The sequence below is a fragment of the Rutidosis leptorrhynchoides genome, chromosome 2, assembly GCF_046630445.1.
Source record: "Rutidosis leptorrhynchoides isolate AG116_Rl617_1_P2 chromosome 2, CSIRO_AGI_Rlap_v1, whole genome shotgun sequence".
NCBI classification, from domain to species: domain Eukaryota; kingdom Viridiplantae; phylum Streptophyta; class Magnoliopsida; order Asterales; family Asteraceae; genus Rutidosis; species Rutidosis leptorrhynchoides.
In genome coordinates, this window is record NC_092334.1 from 82969715 (window position 1) to 82977841 (window position 8127).

Sequence of the window (8127 nt, forward strand, 5' to 3'; positions counted from 1 at the left end):
TTAAAATCTAATATTTTTGGGATGAGAATACATGCAGGTTTTATAAATGATTTACAAAATAGACACAAGTACGTGAAACTACATTCTATGGTTGAATTATCGAAATCGAATATGCCCCTTTTTATTAAGTCTGGTAATCTAAGAATTAGGGAACAGACACCCTAATTGACGCGAATCCTAAAGATAGATCTATTGGGCCTAACAAACCCCATCCAAAGTACCGGATGCTTTAGTACTTCGAAATTTATATCATATCCGAAGGGTGTCCCGGAATGATGGGGATATTCTTATATATGCATCTTGTTATTGTCGGTTACCAGGTGTTCACCATATGAATGATTTTTATCTCTATGTATGGGATGTGTATTGAAATATGAAATCTTGTGGTCTATTGTTACGATTTGATATATATAGGTTAAACCTATAACTCACCAACATTTTTGTTGACGTTTTAAGCATGTTTATTCTCAGGTGATTATTAAGAGCTTCCGCTGTCGCATACTTAAATAAGGACAAGATTTGGAGTCCATGCTTGTATGATATTGTGTAAAAACTGCATTCAAGAAACTTATTTTGTTGTAACATATTTGTATTGTAAACCATTATGTAATGGTCGTGTGTAAACAGGATATTTTAGATTATCATTATTTGATAATCTACGTAAAGCTTTTTAAACCTTTATTGATGAAATAAAGGTTATGGTTTGTTTTAAAAAGGAATGCAGTCTTTGAAAAACATCTCATATAGAGGTCAAAACCTCGCAACGAAATCAATTAATATGGAACGTTTTTAATCAATAAGAACGGGACATTTCAGTTGGTATCCGAGCGTTGGTCTTAGAGAACTAGAAAATTTGCATTAGTGTGTCTTATCGAGTTCGTTAGGATGCATTAGTGAGTCTGGACTTCGACCGTGTTTTCTTTAAAAATGATTGCTTAACATTTTTGTTGGAAACTATATATTTTTAACATATGAATATTATGTGATATATTAATCTCTTAATGTGTTTGATATTATGTGATAGATGTCTACCTCTAGAACAAGTCCCATTGACTCACCTAATAATAATGAAGAGTCAAATGTAAATTGGAATGATTCGTGGACTGATTCACAAGTTCCCGAAGAGGAACCGGAAGAAGAGTCGGAACCGGAAGAAGAATCGGAACCGGAAGAAGAATCGGAACCGGAAGAAGAAATAGAACCGGTGGGGGAAATAATAAAACGGTTAAGTAAAAGAGAATCCTCAACCAACCGACCAAGGTTAATTATGGTCAATGGTGTTTCCGCCAAGGAAGCAAAATATTGGGAGGATTACCAATTCTCCGATGAATCGGATTCCGACGAGAATTCCGATGATGTTATAGAAATTACCCCAACTGAATTTATAAAGGCAAAAGAAAATAATAAGGGAAAGGGCATAAAAATAGAGAAATCTAATTCCAACCCCGATGAACTTTATATGTATCGTCAACCCCCGAAGTCCTTAAGTTGTAACAATGACCCGGGAACCTCTAAACCACCAGGTTTTTCTAAACCAATGTGGATAACGACGGCTCGTATTAGGGGAACATCATATATCCCTAGAAACTTGGCAAAACGAACCAAAACCGAACAAGAAGAAACGAGCGAGTCGGAATAAGATAGTTATATTCGTGTGGTGTAATATATGTAATATAGTGTGCTTATGCTTTATGATATTTGTAAAAATTGCTTGTATTAATAAGTATTTTTTTTTTATGAATCTAACTCTTGTCTATTTTACAGTTTAAAAACACAAAATGGATAGACAACCCAATATTTTAAGAGACCTACCCGGAGACATGATTGATGAAATCTTGTCTAGAGTCGGCCAGAATTCTTCGGCACAACTATTTAAGGCGAGATCAGTTTGTAAGACATTCGAAGAACGTTCCAAGAATGTCTTGGTTTATAAGAGACTTTCGTTTGAAAGATGGGGGATATCACAATGGGAAACCCATAAGTTACGATGTGTTTACTTTGACGCATATATTGCGGGGAACCCAAATGCTATTTTACGCAACGGGTTAAGAAATTATTTTGACTCAATATATCCGAATATTGGACTTCGTGATTTAGAAAAAGCGGCTAACATGCAACATAAAGAAGCATGTTATGCTTACGGATTAGTAATGTTCGCTTCTCACCAAAGTGAGAACAAGAACATCGGGCTACAACTATTAAACAAAACGTTTCCACAAGTGACGGAGTCGGTAATTGGGGTAAGAAATGAGGTTTTTAGATTATTACGGGACTGTTGGACATTACGTAACCCTCGTCCCTTTGATGACGTTACAACACGCTGTCTTATCAACGGCCATAACGGTTATATTGCACAAGACCAAGGATGGGAAGTAGTCCTAGTAAAACCAGAATGCATGACTTGTTTCTGGACGTATGAATTACGTGTCTTTATTGCCTTTGCCGAACGACTTGTGTACTAGCTAGAATTGTCTTCACAACTATCTTGTATCAAAGTTATTGTGTGCTATATTTCATGCTTTATGTAAAATAAGCGGTATTGTAAGTTTGTAAAATATTGTATAAAAGTTTGAACGCGAAATATTATTACAATCAGTTTTTCATATAGAATTGTAGTAGTTGAATTGTATATTAGCTACTAAGTATGAACTTAACGGGTAGGTACTACCCGAATTTAAACTTATAAAACGCTAATATGAAGAAAAAGCTTTTATAAATGAGTTCATATTATGCTACGAAATACTATTAACTACTCTTAATATTCTGTATGATTAACTTGTTCCATTTAACTATTTTGAAGGAAATGGCACCGACTACTCGACACACCGTGAATATGAATGAAGAGGAATTCCGTACTTTTCTAGCTTCAAACATAGCCGCAGTACAGGCTGCGCTACATACCAACAATAACCTTGGATCTAGCAGTACAGGAAATCGTGTAGGATGCACCTACAAAGAATTCACTGCCTGCAAACCTTTGGAATTTGATGGAACCGAAGGACCAATCGGATTGAAACGGTGGACCGAGAAGGTTGAATCGGTGTTTGCCATAAGTAAGTGTACTGAAGAGGACAAAGTGAAGTACGCTACGCATACCTTCACAGGTTCTGCGTTAACATGGTGGAATACCTATCTAGAGCAAGTGGGACAAGATGATGCGTACGCACTACCGTGGTCAGCATTCAAGCACTTGATGAACGAGAAGTACCGTCCCAGAACCGAGGTCAATAAGCTCAAGACAGAACTTAGAGGGTTACGAACCCAAGGATTTGATATTACCACGTACGAAAGACGATTCACAGAATTGTGCCTATTGTGTCCGGGAGCATTCGAAGATGAGGAAGAGAAGATCGACGCGTTTGTGAAAGGATTACCGGAAAGAATCCAAGAAGATATAAGTTCACACGAGCCCGCCTCCATACAACAGGCATGTAGAATGGCTCACAAACTAGTGAACCAGATTGAAGAAAGAATTAAAGAACAGACTGCTGAAGAGGCCAATGTGAAGCAAGTCAAAAGAAAGTGGGAGGAAAACGGTGATAAGACTCACCAATACAACAACAACAGCAATTACAACAATAATCGCAACAATTATCCCAACAATCGCAACATCAATCGCAACTACAACAAACGGCCCAACAACAACAACAACAACAACAACAGCAACTACAACAATCATCCCAACAACAATAATAACCGCAACAACAACAACAATCAGAAGCAACTATGCCAAAGGTGTGAAAAGAATCACTCGGGGTTCTGCACCAAATTTTGCAACAAGTGTAAAAGAAATGGTCATAGCGCGGCGAAGTGTGAGGTCTACGGACCAGGGGTTAATAGAACGAAAGGAACAAATGGTGTCGGAACGAGTAATGGCGGAGCAAGTAGTGTCGGAGCAAGTTATGCCAATGTAGTTTGTTATAAATGTGGAAAACCAGGCCACATTATTAGAAATTGCCCGAACCAGGAGAACACGAATGGACAAGGCCGTGGAAGAGTTTTCAATATTAATGCGGTAGAGGCACAGGAAGACCCGGAGCTTGTTACGGGTACGTTTCTTATTGACAATAAATCTGCTTACGTTTTATTTGATTCGGGTGCGGATAGAAGCTATATGAGTAGAGATTTTTGTGCTAAATTAAGTTGACCATTGACGCCTTTGGATAGTAAATTTTTACTCGAATTAGCAAATGGTAAATTAATTTCAGCAGATAATATATGTCGGAATCGAGAAATTAAACTGGTTAGCGAAACATTTAAGATTGATTTGATACCAGTAGAGTTAGGGAGTTTTGATGTGATAATCGGTATGGACTGGTTGAAAGAAGTGAAAGCGGAGATCGTTTGTTACAAAAATGCAATTCGCATTATACGAGAAAAAGGAAAACCCTTAATGGTGTACGGAGAAAAGGGCAACACGAAGCTACATCTTATTAGTAATTTGAAGGCACAAAAACTAATAAGAAAAGGTTGCTATGCTGTTCTAGCACACGTCGAGAAAGTACAAACTGAAGAAAAGAGCATCAATGATGTTCCCATTGCAAAAGAATTTCCCGATGTATTTCCGAAAGAATTACCGGGATTACCCCCACATCGATCCGTTGAATTTCAAATAGATCTTGTACCAGGAGCTGCACCAATAGCTCGTGCTCCTTACAGACTCGCACCCAGCGAGATGAAAGAACTGCAAAGCCAATTACAAGAACTTTTAGAGCGTGGTTTCATTCGACCAAGCACATCACCATGGGGAGCTCCTGTTTTGTTTGTCAAGAAAAAAGATGGTACATTCAGGTTGTGTATCGACTACCGAGAGTTGAACAAACTTACCATCAAGAACCGCTACCCACTACCGAGAATCGACGACTTATTTGATCAATTATAAGGCTCGTCTGTTTATTCAAAGATTGACTTACGTTCCGGGTATCATCAAATGCGGGTGAAAGAAGATGATATTCCAAAGACTGCTTTCAGAACACGTTACGGTCATTACGAGTTTATGGTCATGCCGTTTGGTTTAACTAATGCACCAGCTGTGTTCATGGACCTTATGAACCGAGTGTGTGGACCATACCTTGACAAGTTTGTCATTGTTTTCATTGATGACATACTTATTTACTCAAAGAATGACCAAGAACACGGTGAACATTTGAGAAAAGTGTTAGAAGTATTGAGGAAGGAAGAATTGTACGCTAAGTTTTCAAAGTGTGCATTTTGGTTGGAAGAAGTTCAATTCCTCGGTCACATAGTGAACAAAGAAGGTATTAAGGTGGATCCGGCAAAGATAGAAACTGTTGAAAAGTGGGAAACCCCGAAAACTCCGAAACACATACGCCAGTTTTTAGGACTAGCTGGTTACTACAGAAGGTTCATCCAAGACTTTTCCAGAATAGCAAAACCCTTGACTGCATTAACGCATAAAGGGAAGAAATTTGAATGGAATGATGAACAAGAGAAAGCGTTTCAGTTATTGAAGAAAAAGCTAACTACGGCACCTATATTGTCATTGCCTGAAGGGAATGATGATTTTGTGATTTATTGTGATGCATCAAAGCAAGGTCTCGGTTGTGTATTAATGCAACGAACGAAGGTGATTGCTTATGCGTCTAGACAATTGAAGATTCACGAACAAAATTATACGACGCATGATTTGGAATTAGGCGCGGTTGTTTTTGCATTAAAGACTTGGAGGCACTACTTATATGGGGTCAAAAGTATTATATATACCGACCACAAAAGTCTTCAACACATATTTAACCAGAAACAACTGAATATGAGGCAGCGTAGGTGGATTGAATTATTGAATGATTACGACTTTGAGATTCGTTACCACCCGGGGAAGGCAAATGTGGTAGCTGATGCCTTGAGCAGGAAGGACAGAGAACCCATTCGAGTAAAATCTATGAATATAATGATTCATAATAACCTTACTACTCAAATAAAGGAGGCGCAACAAGGAGTTTTAAAAGAGGGAAATTTAAAGGATGAAATACCCAAAGGATCGGAGAAGCATCTTAATATTCGGGAAGACGGAACCCGGTATAGGGCTGAAAGGATTTGGGTACCAAAATTTGGAGATATGAGAGAAATGGTACTTAGAGAAGCTCATAAAACCAGATACTCAATACATCCTGGAACGGGGAAGATGTACAAGGATCTCAAGAAACATTTTTGGTGGCCGGGTATGAAAGCCGATGTTGCTAAATACGTACGAGAATGTTTGACGTGTTCTAAGGTCAAGGCTGAGCATCAGAAACCATCAGGTCTACTTCAACAACCCGAAATCCCGGAATGGAAATGGGAAAACATTACCATGGATTTCATCACTAAATTGCCAAGGACTGCAAGTGGTTTTGATACTATTTGGGTAATAGTTGATCGTCTCACCAAATCAGCACACTTCCTACCAATAAGAGAAGATGACAAGATGGAGAAGTTAGCACGACTGTATTTGAAGGAAGTCGTCTCCAGACATGGAATACCAATCTCTATTATCTCTGATAGGGATGGCAGATTTATTTCAAGATTCTGGCAGACATTACAGCAAGCATTAGGAACTCGTCTAGACATGAGTACTGCCTATCATCCACAAACTGATGGGCAGAGTGAAAGGACGATACAAACGCTTGAAGACATGCTACGAGCATGTGTTATTGATTTCGGAAACAGTTGGGATCGACATCTACCATTAGCAGAATTTTCCTACAACAACAGCTACCATTCAAGCATTGAGATGGCGCCGTTTGAAGCACTTTATGGTAGAAAGTGCAGGTCTCCGATTTGTTGGAGTGAGGTGGGGGATAGACAGATTACGGGTCCGGAGATTATACAAGAAACTACCGAGAAGATCATCCAAATTCAACAACGGTTGAAAACCGCCCAAAGTCGACAAAAGAGCTACGCTGACATTAAAAGAAAAGATATAGAATTTGAAATTGGAGAGATGGTCATGCTTAAAGTTGCACCTTGGAAAGGCGTTGTTCGATTTGGTAAACGAGGGAAATTAAATCCAAGGTATATTGGACCATTCAAGATTATTGATCGTGTCGGACCAGTAGCTTACCGACTAGAGTTACCTCAACAACTCGCGGCTGTACATAACACTTTCCACGTCTCGAATTTAAAGAAATGTTTTGCTAAAGAAGATCTCACTATTCCGTTAGATGAAATCCAAATCAACGAAAAACTTCAATTCATCGAAGAACCCGTCGAAATAATGGATCGTGAGGTTAAAAGACTTAAGCAAAACAAGATACCAATTGTTAAGGTTCGATGGAATGCTCGTAGAGGACCCGAGTTCACCTGGGAGCGTGAAGATCAGATGAAGAAGAAATACCCGCATCTATTTCCAGAAGATTCGTCAACACCTTCAACAGCTTAAAATTTCGGGACGGAATTTATTTAACGGGTAGGTACTGTAGTGACCCGAACTTTTCCATGTTTATATATATTAATTGAGATTGATGTTTACATGATTAAATGTTTCCAACATGTTAAGCAATCAAACTTGTTAAGACTTGATTAATTGAAATAGGTTTCATATAGACAATTGACCACCCAAGTTGACCGGTGATTCACGAACGTTAAAACTTGTAAAAAACTATATGATGACATATATATGGTTATATGTATAGTTAACATGATATTATGATAAGTAAACATATCATTAATTATATTAACAATGAACTACATATGTAAAAACAAGACTACTAACTTAATGATTTTGAAACGAGACATATATGTAACGTTTATCGTTGTAACGACATTTAATGTATATATCATATTAAGAGATATTCGTACATCATAATATCATGATAATATAATAATTTAAAATCTCTTTTGATATTATAAACATTGGGTTAACAACATTTAACAAGATCGTTAACCTAAAGGTTTCAAAACAACACTTACATGTAACGACTAACGATGACTTAACGACTCAGTTAAAATGTATATACATGTAGTGTTTTAATATGTATTTATACACTTTTGAAAGACTTCAATACACTTATCAAAATACTTCTACTTAACAAAAATGCTTACAATTACATTCTCGTTCAGTTTCATCAACAATTCTACTCGTATGCACCCGTATTCGTACTCGTACAATACACAGCTTTTAGATGTATG